This window comes from Vicia villosa, linkage group LG1, assembly GCF_029867415.1.
Source record: "Vicia villosa cultivar HV-30 ecotype Madison, WI linkage group LG1, Vvil1.0, whole genome shotgun sequence".
NCBI lineage: Eukaryota > Viridiplantae > Streptophyta > Magnoliopsida > Fabales > Fabaceae > Vicia > Vicia villosa.
In genome coordinates this window covers 38,443,801-38,456,139 of record NC_081180.1, presented here as the reverse complement: position 1 = coordinate 38,456,139, position 12,339 = coordinate 38,443,801, and positions in this window count along the sequence as shown.

Below are 12,339 nucleotides of genomic sequence, written 5' to 3'. Positions count from 1 at the left end.
TCTATGAGAATATCATCCACATATAGCAACAAAATAATAAATGAATTACCAGGTCGAAATCTGAAGTAAACGCAGTGGTCGAACTGACTTCTAATGAAACTTATGCGTGTCATGAACTTTTCGAATCTCCAATTCCACTATCGAGGAGATTGTTTCAGCCCATATAAGGATCTCTTCAGCTTGCACACATATTCTTCCTTCCCATTTTTGACATACCCTTCAGGTTGCCTCATCAGGATTGTTTCATCTAGATCACCATACAAGAACGCAGTCTTCACATCCATCTGTTCCAGTTCAAGGTCGAACTGTGCCACCATGGCAAACAACATTCGAATGGATCTATGCTTCACAACAGGAGAAAACACACCATTGAAGTCGACATCTTGTTTCTGAGTGAAACCCCTTGCAACTAACCTTGCCTTGTATCTTTTCGACGTCACTCCTTCGATTCCTTCCTTAACTTTGAAAATCCATTTACAGCTGACTAACCTTGCCCCAACAGGTTTCTTAATCAGTTCCCAAGTGTGATTATCATGAAGAGATTTTACCTCATCATCCATGGCCTTCAGCCATTCAGTCTTATTTAGACTCCTCATAACTTCCTTGTAGTCTCTAGGTTCTTCGTCTAGAACCTCACTTGCAGAGATTAAGGCATAAGCTATAAGATCTGCATATCCAAGTCTCTGAGGTGGCTTAATGGCTCTTCTCGACCTATCTCTTGACAATAGGTAGTTATCGACAGTTTCCTCAATTTCCTCAGCATCTTCTGCTTCTTCTTCCACTTCATCAGGGATATGCAATTCAGCATCAACATGCTCCACCTCAACAGGAATCTCTACCTGTTCCAGCTCTTCGTCAGATGTTTCTGTACTTCGACCAACATCATCAGTTTTCTTAAAAGCCATTTCAGCTTCATTGAAAACTACATCTCGACTAGTGATACACCTCATGTGACCTGGCTCTAGGCACCATAGCCTATAAGCTTTGACTCCTTCAGGGTATCCCATGAACATGCATTTTAGAGCTCTAGGTTCGACCTTGTCTTGCCTAATGTGAGCATAGGCTACGCAGTCAAATACTCTCATTTTGTCGAGATCTGGTGGATGTCCCGACCAAACTTCTTCAGGTGTCTTCATATCTAACGCTGTCGAAGGACATCTATTTATCAGATATGTTGCTGTCGAAACAGCCTCAGCCCAGAACACCTTCTTTAACCCCGCACTAGTCAACATGCATCTGACTCTCTCCAAAATAGTTCGATTAAACCTTTCAGCCAAACCATTTTGCTGTGGAGTACCTGCAGTAGTTCTGTGCCTTGCAATGCCAGAGTCAGCACAAAAGCTGTCGAACGCTTCGTTGCAAAATTCAAGGCCATTATCGGTTCTCAACCTCTTGACCTTCCTGCCAGTCTGATTTTCTACCAGAGTCTTCCAACTTTTGAAATTATCAAAAGTTTCATCCTTAGTCTTCTGGATGAATACCCATAACTTTCTGGAATAGTCATCAACTATGGATAGAAAATACCTTGCTCCTGAATGTGATGGACACCTTGCAGGCCCCCAAATATCAGCATGGATGTAATCAAGGGATCCATGTGTTCTTTGTTTGCCTTTGTTGAACTTCACTCTGAAAGATTTTCCAAGTACACAGGGTTCACAAAACTTCAGTTTTTCGACTTTGTCTCCACCAAGAAGATTTTGTTTCCCTAATTCGACCAGACCCCTCTCACTTACATGCCCCAATCTCATGTGCTAGATTTCTATCTTCGACAAAGGTTTCGTGGATGGAACATTTGTCGAACCACTTACAACTTCAGCCTCAAGGATATACAAGCCTTGTTTCTTCACGCCTCTCAATACTTCCTTCGACCCCTTCATGACTCTTAGGATACTTTTCTCTCCTTGGAAAACATATCCTTTCTTGTTGAATTCACCAAGATAAAGTAGATTTCTCTTCAAATCAGGAACATACCTGACTTCACTCAACAACCTTATTGACTCATCATGGAGCTTGAATCTCACAGATCCAACACCTGCAATTTTGCAAGCCTTGTTGTTTCCCAACAATACTGATCCACCATCTTGATCACGTAATTCCTCGAACAAGTCTTTGTTTGAAGCATGTGCCAAGTGCAACCTGAATTCATAATCCACTCTCTTCTCGAGTCACTACTTGAAACCACAAGAACATCAGATGATTCAAAATCATCTTGAACAATGGTTGCATTGCCATTATCCTTACCTCCATGATCTTCAGGCGTTCAGGGCACACCTTTCTCGTGTGACCCTCCTTCTTACAATGATAGCATCGAATACCAGATGCTTCGCCACTATAAGACTTCGACTGGCTTTTTCCTTTCATCTTGTCAAACTTACCATCTTTTCGCAAGAATTTTCCTTTAACGGCCAAACCTTCACCAACAGTCGAAGGTTTATCCTCCTTTCTTTCATTCAAGTCCTTAGAATACAAGGATGATTGAACTTCTTCAAACGTCAGGGACTCCCTTCCATACAAGAGAGTTTCTTTGAAGTGAGCATGTGATCGAGGCAAAGAACACAATAGTAACAGCGCTTGATCTTCATCATCGATCTTTACATCAATATTTTCAAGATCAAGAATCAGCTTGTTGAACATATCCAACTGCTCAGCCAACACTTTGTCTTCAATCATCTTGAATGAATACAAAGCTTGCTTCAGGTAGAGTCGATTTACCAGCGATTTGGTCATATACAAACTTTCAAGTTTCAACCATAACCCTGATGCCGTTGTCTCCTTTGATACCTGTCGGAGAACCTTATCATCAAGGCTCAACAAAATTGCGATGTGTGCTTTCTCGATCATATTCGTCTTCTCCGCTGCCGTCAATTCTGCATTCATGGCTGCCTCTCCCTTCAACACTTCCAAACAACCCTGCTGAACCAGTAGGGCTTTCATCTTCAAGCGCCACAGACCGAAATCATTCACTCCGATGAATTTTTCAATCTCATACTTTTTTGAAGGCATCTTCTCCACGCTCACCGCACCAATTTGTTGTGAAAAACGATGTCAAGAACAAAATATAATAGGAATTAGGGAAGACAAGAATAACACAAGAATTAGTTATAACTACTATTCTTTTACTTTCTCTTAAAACAAGATTACACGTTTACAAGAATAACAAATAACCTCTCTCAGCCTAAATTAGGATTTGTAACTTAGCAATGATGAGAGACTAGTATGCTATTTATAATAAAATCTAACATACTAACTAATGAGCTTTTTCCACAAGACCCATTACACAAGCCAACTTAATAAACAAGCTAACTTAACAAATTAGGGTTTAAACACTAAAACCTAATTTAACATGCTAACAACCCTAGCATCTTCGACACAAGCATGTGAGCAACCTTCGACTTCATGCTTAATCCTGTCGAACCAAGAAGCTACCCTTCGACCATACTAGAGTTCGATCCAATATCTCACAATTTTTTTATCAAAACTTTTGAAATTTTCTTATTTTATTTTAACTACACAGTTTTACATCTCTTTGTTTTTCTTTTATTTTAAATACATAACTAAATTTTCAATAAAATATTTCAAGGAATATATTCTAAAATATTTATTTAAAATGCAAATAATAGTTATATCCTAAATTTTATCTATCCAAAATTTTGAGGTTAAATTATTTATTTTATAATAATTTCTATATTTATTTTATTTTATTTTCTTATATTTTTAGTAAAAATAGTTTTTTCTTCTAATAATTTATTATATTCATTTCTTATTATTTTTAATTATTTGGTAATAACTATCTTTCTTTCACTAAATTTCTATATTCATTTACTTTTTAATTATTTAATAAAATCTACCTTTTCTTAGTAATTATATATTCTTTTTCTATTTTCATGGTTATTTAGAAAAAAAAAACTAAATTATGCCACTTTTAAGTGTCATTTTCATATTTTTAATATTTTTCAAAGCAAAATGATCGTGGTAAAACATTATAACTTTTTATATTTAGTAACATTTTAGTATACATGTTTAAGGTTTAGATTGGTGGTATTATTGATCCATTCATGTATTTCTATGAGATTAAATACTAGTATCTGTTAAGTTTTTTAATAATTTTTGGCGCCAAAATTAAGGATATTTTTGTATTTTCACTCATTTATTTATTATTTATTTTATTTGATTGTTTTATATGTTTTTTTTAATTATCTATTAATAATTAAAAATTAAAAAATAGAAGAAAACAAATAGCCACGTTCTCTAAGTACGTCATTGACTCCTTATGCTTGAAATTAAACTTAAACTTTTTAAGCAACATACTATGAGATTCATCAATATTCTTTGTTTGTTTTATATTCAACAATGTTATGAGTAAATAAATGGTACGTATAGTTAATATAATCTTTAATTACATTTTTTTCAGCTTTTCAATTCTATTAATTTATTATTATTAAAAAACTTTTTTTTTAAGTAGAGGTAGGATTTTGCATATAGAGAGTAGTCTTAAAATATCTAATATTACTTTTTCCAATTTACTTCTATTTTTTTTTTATACAAGAGAGGGCCTAAGCCCAAAGAAAAGAACAACTACAAAACGCTACCACTAGGGTAAGATAAACCGAGAATATCATCCTCCATCATATGGAGCAGAATGTCTGGAGGATCAGCATACACACAATAATGATGATTTGTGGAACCTATGTTTGCGAGAGCATCTGCGCACCTATTAGCTTCCTGAAAGCTATGCACAAAAAGAACAGTCTCAAATTCAGGAATTAAGTGACAAATATCACGAAATATCGCCTTGCACTCTGCCTTGTTGATTTTATTTTCATGGATAGCATTAATAACTATTTGAGAATCTGTGGTCACCTCCACCTTTTGAAGACCTAAGTCTTTGGAGAGTTTGAGACCTTCATAGACTCCCCAAAATTCTGCAAGCAAGACACTACACTCACCCAAAAATTTTGAGAAGCCACCAATCCACTTGCCATTGTGATCCCTAATGAGACCTCCACAGCCTGCCACTCCAAAACCTTTCCTCCCTCCATCCGTATTCAGTTTAACCATATTTGATGTGGGAGGTTGCCACCCTAGATACCCAATTTACTTCTATTTTGTTGGTACAAAACATATTTTTAATTTAATTGAATAATTTTCCTTCTTTTTTTTCATATTCAATTCTATCACAATAATACTTATTAATTCTAAAGTTATTATTTTATTTAATATTAATATAATTTTACTGAAATAAATGTAGTTATATATATATATATATATATATATATATATATATATATATATATATATATATATATATATATATATATATATATATATATGAGTTTAATTGTTATGCACTGTAAAACTTTTTACACTATCAATGCATCACAACCACTCAATTATATTACTTTAAAAAAATTTAACAAATTAACGGTTGTGATTCACAGACAGTGTAAAACTTATTTACACTGTCAGTGTATTTCAATTATATATATATATATATATATATATATATATATATATATATATATATATATATGAGGGCATATCATATGAGAATGACATATTTATATGAGAATATGAGAATGAATCCGAACCATTGGATTTTAAAATAAATGGTGGAGATTATGAGTGAATCTTTTTTTTCTCTCTCCTACTTCATTTATTTCAAGATACAGGAGAGAGAAAAAAAAGATTCACTCATAATCTCCACCATTTATTTTAAAATCTAATGGTTCAGATTCATTTTCACATTCTCATATAAATATGTCATTCTCATATGATATGTCCTATATATATATATATATATATATATATATATATATATATATATATATATATATATATGATCACCTTTTTTGTTTATTATCTTATTTTATGGATATTTTGTTAATTTTTAATTATGAAAATTTTAAGACATTATAATGAAGGTTCAACAAGTTTACTTAATCTTAAACTTAAGTATATTATTATTATTATTATTATTATTATTATTATTATTATTATTATTATTATTATTAATATTATTATTATAATTATATTACTATTATTATTATTATTATTATTATTATTATTATTATTATTATTATTATTATTATTATTATGATGATGATGATCCACATACATATTATGAATGGGAATGAATCAACTATCTTTATCTGTGTTATTTGTTAAACTTCTTTCACACTACCTAATCAACATTTCAAATAACTAATGAAATTATGAAAGTTTATTTATTTATACATTTATCTTTTTTATATGGTATTATAACAATAATATTGCTGATAATTATTTACTTATATAAATCAATAACAAGATGATGATATGAATCATTAATCATCAGAAATTGACACTGAAATAGTTCAAAATTATTTATATAATAATAATTTTCATTTCCTTTCAAAATTTATTTAAAAATGTTATTAGATTTTTTAAAACTCAATATTCGATTTTAAGACTATAACAATTCTATATTTTATTAGACATTCAAATAATTAATTTTACATGCATCGCACGGGTCCAAATACTAGTTAACTATTAATTGGTGTTATTTTCATATACTTTTTATTCCCTATTATTCTTGATTTAGTTAAATTACAGTAATATTTTCCCTATTATAATTGTCTTTAATTAGTTGAAAGAAATTATTGTACAAGTTTTGTATTAACTTTTGTAATGCTTTTATGTAAATATTGATTTTATACGACTAGAAACTATGTATTGATACAACTTAAATTATTGATCCAGATATTTTTGTAAATGATATCTAAATAAAAATAATATTTTGATACGTGAAAAAATTTATTATTGATCTAAATATTTTTATATACGAAAAAATAATATTTATGATTCAAAAAAATTTATTAAAAAATGGTGTACGGAAAAAAATGTATTATTGATCTAAATATTTTTATATACGAAAATTTACTATTGATCTAAATATTTTTGTAAACGATACCTAAACAAAAATGATATTTGTATACGGAAAAAAATTTATTATTGATCTAAATATTTTTATATACAAAAAATGGTATTTATGATCCAAAAAATTTTGATTCAAAATTGTATACGGGAAAAAAATCTATTATTGATTTAAATATTTTTATATACGCAAAATTCAGCAATGGCATGAAGAATTACAATGGCTTCTGGATATTTGCAGGAAAAAGGGTGGTAAGCATCGTATAATTAAGTGTGCAATCACGGAAACCCTTCATGAGAGCTGGCGGTACCGCAACAAGATTTGTTTTGGTGAACCAGCAACCCAGCAGCAGAGTATTGCCAATAAAATTGATGTTGTGGTTTATAGATGCTGGAACAATAGAAAAACTAGATCTCATATGAGCTATGTTATGCTACCTTGAGTAGGGTGTTTCTAGCTCTTTTTTTTCCTTTGGTTTTGTTGGACCTGTTCTAGGTCACTTGTGCTGTAATTTCCCTTTTTGAATCTTTAATATAAAGTTATCTTTTTTATTCAAAAAAAAAAGTTTTATATACAAAAATTTACTATTGATCCATATATTTTTGTGAATGATATCTAAACTCAAATAATATTTGTATACGGAAAAAAATCTATTATTGATCTAAATTTTGTATATACGAAAGATAGTATTTATGATCCAAATATTTATGATCCAAAAATGTACGGAAAAAAAATTATTATTGATATAAATGTTTTTATATACGAAAAAATATATTATTGGTATAAATATTTTTTTCTTTTATAACTTTCTATTTAAAATAAATATATTATGTAAACAAATGTGCGTACCAGATCAGAACATGTGTGTATACATGAGTTTGTTACTAGTTATGAAGTAAATTTCATTAAAAAAATCCACCGTAAATCTTGATGTCTTGAATTTAACTTTTGGATGCACTTCGATCCATTTTAAATTTATAAAGTTATACCTCTTGGAGGATTTTTTTCACTAAGAAGCACTGATACATAGTGTATGACTAGGCACCTTTGTGAGAGACACACACTTACTCGCCTAAAACTTTAAGGTGATAGGTGTGTGGGTTCTCTCACTTATAAAGTGTTCAATCTTCCCGTTTCTAATCAATGTGGGACTTCTTCCTCACACTTGATTCTCAACACCCCCTCAAGTGGACTTTCTTCCATATACACTTGTATCCCCGTTAACACTCTTTAACGGGACACCTCCTATCCATAACCTGTGGGGAGTACTTTCGATACAATTAAGCTGATCCCTTCACTCGAAATTAAAGGCTCTGATACCATTTGTTGGGAGAGTTTTTCACTAGGGAGTATTGATACATAGTGTATGACTAGGCATCTTTACGAGACACACACCACTTATCCACCTAAAACCTTAAGGTGACGAGTGTGTGGGTTCTCTCACTTATAAAATATTCAATCTTTTATTTTCTATTTAATGTGAGACTTCTTCCTCACACTTGATTCTCAACAAGACCTACGAAAAATATTATAGGTATATCTATGATAAATGTTAAATATTGAGAAATCATGCAAAATTTCATATAATACGAATGCACAACAAATATCCGACATATAAAAAGAGAGATATTTTCAAATCAAATGCACTCTTTCAAGGCGCTTGGCCCCGATGAATTTCAAGGTAGATTTATTAAACAGTTTTGGCATATAGTTGGAAATGACTTTGTCCAATTTATATCAGTTTTTTTTGTGACAGGTAGCTTTCACTCCTCTATTTTTTAGACTAATACCACATTGCTCCCAAGATAGATTGCCCCTAAATTTTGAGGAATTCAGACTCATTAGCTTGTGCAACACTATTTACAAGCTTATTACAAATATTATGGTAAATAGATTGTGTCTTTATCTAAATCAGATAGCCGGACCCTTCTAGAATAGTTTTGTCATGGTTAAAGTATAAATAATAATGCCATTATCCTCCAAGAAGCAATTATTTTATGCATAAATATAAAAATAAAAAAGCTGACATAGTGTTCAAAATAGATCATGAAAAGGCCTATGATCATGTTAATTGAAATTTCTTGGAATTTTGTCTGAAGCAAAAAAAATTTCCTCCCACTACTATAAATTTGATCATGCATTATGTAACTAGATCCTCTATGTCTATTCTTTGGAATTATAGAAGGCTACCAAATTTTGTTCTGACTAAAGGATTACAGAAAGGCGGCCCCTTTTCACCTTATCGGTTTGTTATATGCATGGAATTCTTGTCACAAACAGTCATCAGGGCAGTGGATGAAAGCCATTAGAAACCTTTCAGGTTATCCGTAGAGGACCTTTCTATCGTTTTTTTTTATGATGTTCTTCTTTTTGCAAAGGTTTATAACTTCCAGGAAGGGATCATTTATGATATCTTGAATTATTTCGCCATGTTTTCTGGCCTTAAAGTAAATGTTGCTAAATAAAAGGTGTTCTTCTTTTCTACCACTAACAGGAGTAAAATGGATTTAAATTTCTTCAACACATGTATTAAGCGTCTCTTACTCTAGATAAGTACTTGGGTTCCCTATGTTGCATGGTCGTCTTCAACGCAAGAAACTTGAGTTCTTAGAGGATAAATTCAATCAGAGGTTATCATTTTCGCAACATAAATTGTTAAACAAGGTTGGTCGTTTAACTCTAGTTAGGTTGGTCGTTTAACATAAATTGTGATTTTATTGATAGGATGGCTAGGCATTTTTGTGGAAAGGTAATTCAAACTATGGTGTTCATCTTGTTGGATGGAACAAAATCACTAAGCTTAAAAGGATTGGTGGTCCTGGGATCTGGAAATCAAAAGAGGTCACTACCTTTATATTGGGTAAGGTGGTTTGGGGTCTCCACCAAGATTGTGATTCGCTATTGGGTCAAGTTTTGAAGCATAAGTACATAAGTGAGGAAACATTCATTAACATAAAAAAGAAATATGGGTCAGTTACTTGGAATGCAATTAGAGAATAATTTCAGTAAAATGATTTCCTCTTTGTTCCATATACGAAGCAAAAACATGCTCGTGAAAAATGGAAGAAACAATATGTTATATTACACCTCAAAAACATTTCATTGACTAAAAGGAACTGTTTGAATTGTTTTAGACAACATGGCCCATCCACTAAGTGGGGTCAACTTTATGCATTAATTTCTTCCATAATATTCTATCAACGACCATGTTTCTATCTAAATTGTTAACTAGATATGTTTCTTAATAATTTTTCTAGGTCTTCTTTTACCTCTAGTTGTTTGACTAATTTCCATATGATATACTTTCCTTACCACCGAATCTACAAGTCTTCTCTCTAATGCCTCAACCACCTAAGTCTATTTTTCACCATCTTTTCCACTATATGTGTTACCCCAACACCGTCTCTAATATTTTCATTTCTAATCTTATCATGTCTAGTCTTATCGAACATATAGGACAACATCCTTATATATGCTACACTTACTTTATTCTCGTGTTGATTCTTAATCGTCCAACATTTTATCACGTACAACATTGTAGGTACTACCGCATTTGAATAAAATGTTCACTTCACATATTCCCCCGTGTCACATAAAATCCATGAAGCCCTTTTGTGTATGTATATCAGGAAATAAAACCAAAAACACGAAACAACAACGACATATGTTGTTTCAGTCCTTCCACTAGGTATATGTACATATATACATTATTCCAAAGGAACCCTTCTAGTAGGTTAATTTGGGTAAACAAATTAAAAATACTTAAACTTTAAAATCATTAAGAAAAAATCAATAAAAAATACATTTGAAAAGTAAACATATTTGATTGATTACAATTAGATTATTAACAAAATATAGTCTTTTAGTGTTCAATTTGATAAAGAATCACATATATTTTTTATTAGGAATTTTTTTTATATTTTAGAGGTTAGAAATGTGAGAATGTTAAAGTGGAGAAAAAGAAGATGATTTTGAGTTGTTGAAACAGGTCGGTCTTGAAGTTGTTATGCTAGTTATTTTGTGAGAATATTAAATGTGAAAATGTTAAAGTGGATAAGAGATATGAGAATTTTTGGATATTTTTTATTATAATATTGTGTATCGAAAGGATCCATAAAAAAGCATTTTGAAGGACTTTTTAGAAAATGTCCAAAATTGAATAGTTAAAAGCCCCTAAAATATGTGAGAGGTGGATTGAGAAGTTCTCAATAAAATCGTAACATGACTTTCCTTGTTCAACTATTGATAGGAAAAATGTCCCTCGGAGGATAATCCAATATTTTTGTCAAAAAAAGAATGGAAATTCTCAATTTACCTCCTTCATTTTTCAAGGATCCCTCTAAAATCTCATATTGACCTTTTACTGAAGGATTGTTTTAGACACATTTGTTTTGGCAGTGTTTTTTATAGCACATATTCTCAAACATTATTCAACATTTAGTTTCATGTTTTCCTAAACTCGTATAAAAAAAAATTCCCAATTATTCAATTATTGTGTTTAACAATTAAACTATTTTCGGCATCGTCAACCTCATCAACGTTGTAACTCATGTATTGTATTTTTATATATCTTTATATTGATCGATATTCTAATTTCTGCTATAATAGTAATGTTAAAATTGTCCAAAAGGATCATTTTAGAGCCCTTTAAATAACGTTCAAAAGGAAAATTCCAAAACAATATTTTATGAGTGATTGGATGTTGCTAGAGTAGTTGTTGATCAAATTGAAGTTGGTAAATATTTTATCAGTGACAAAAAATTTATGCTTCGAGATGATATATTAAAACATGTTACTGTTGAAGTTGTTAAGTTAATTATTTTGTATAGTTATCAAGTGGGCTGATTTATGTTCTTATAGAAGAAACACTTTTGTTGTTTGTGAAAGATGTGATAACTGATAAGTATAAAAGGAACAATTAAAAACTAAAACGTAATGACATCGAATCAAGAAAATGTCGATGTCCTATCATGTTGCGTGGATATTATTTGACTTCAAATATTTAAAAATTTACTATAATATATTACATACATAAACATGACTTAGATCACAAGTTATCGAATCATATAATCATGGTTGATTTTAAATCTTAAAAATAATTAATGCTAAATGACAATAAACACAAAGGTTAAATAAGTTTTTCGTCCCTCTAAATATTTGGGATTTCATTTTTAGTCCCTCAAAAAATTTCCTTCAATTTTTCATCCCTTAAAAATTTTCCGTCTCAATTATTAGTCCCTGACGTCAGATTCCACTAACGGTTGCTTATGTGGCAGCCTACGTGTAATTAATTTTTGTTTTTCTTTTTAATTTTTTGTACTAAATTAGCTTAGGTGGTATTGTAGTGGTCCTTCTACATTCAGAATCCCTAATTCTACGTTTAGAATCCCTAATCCAAAAAACATTTCAGAATCCCTAATAGAAAG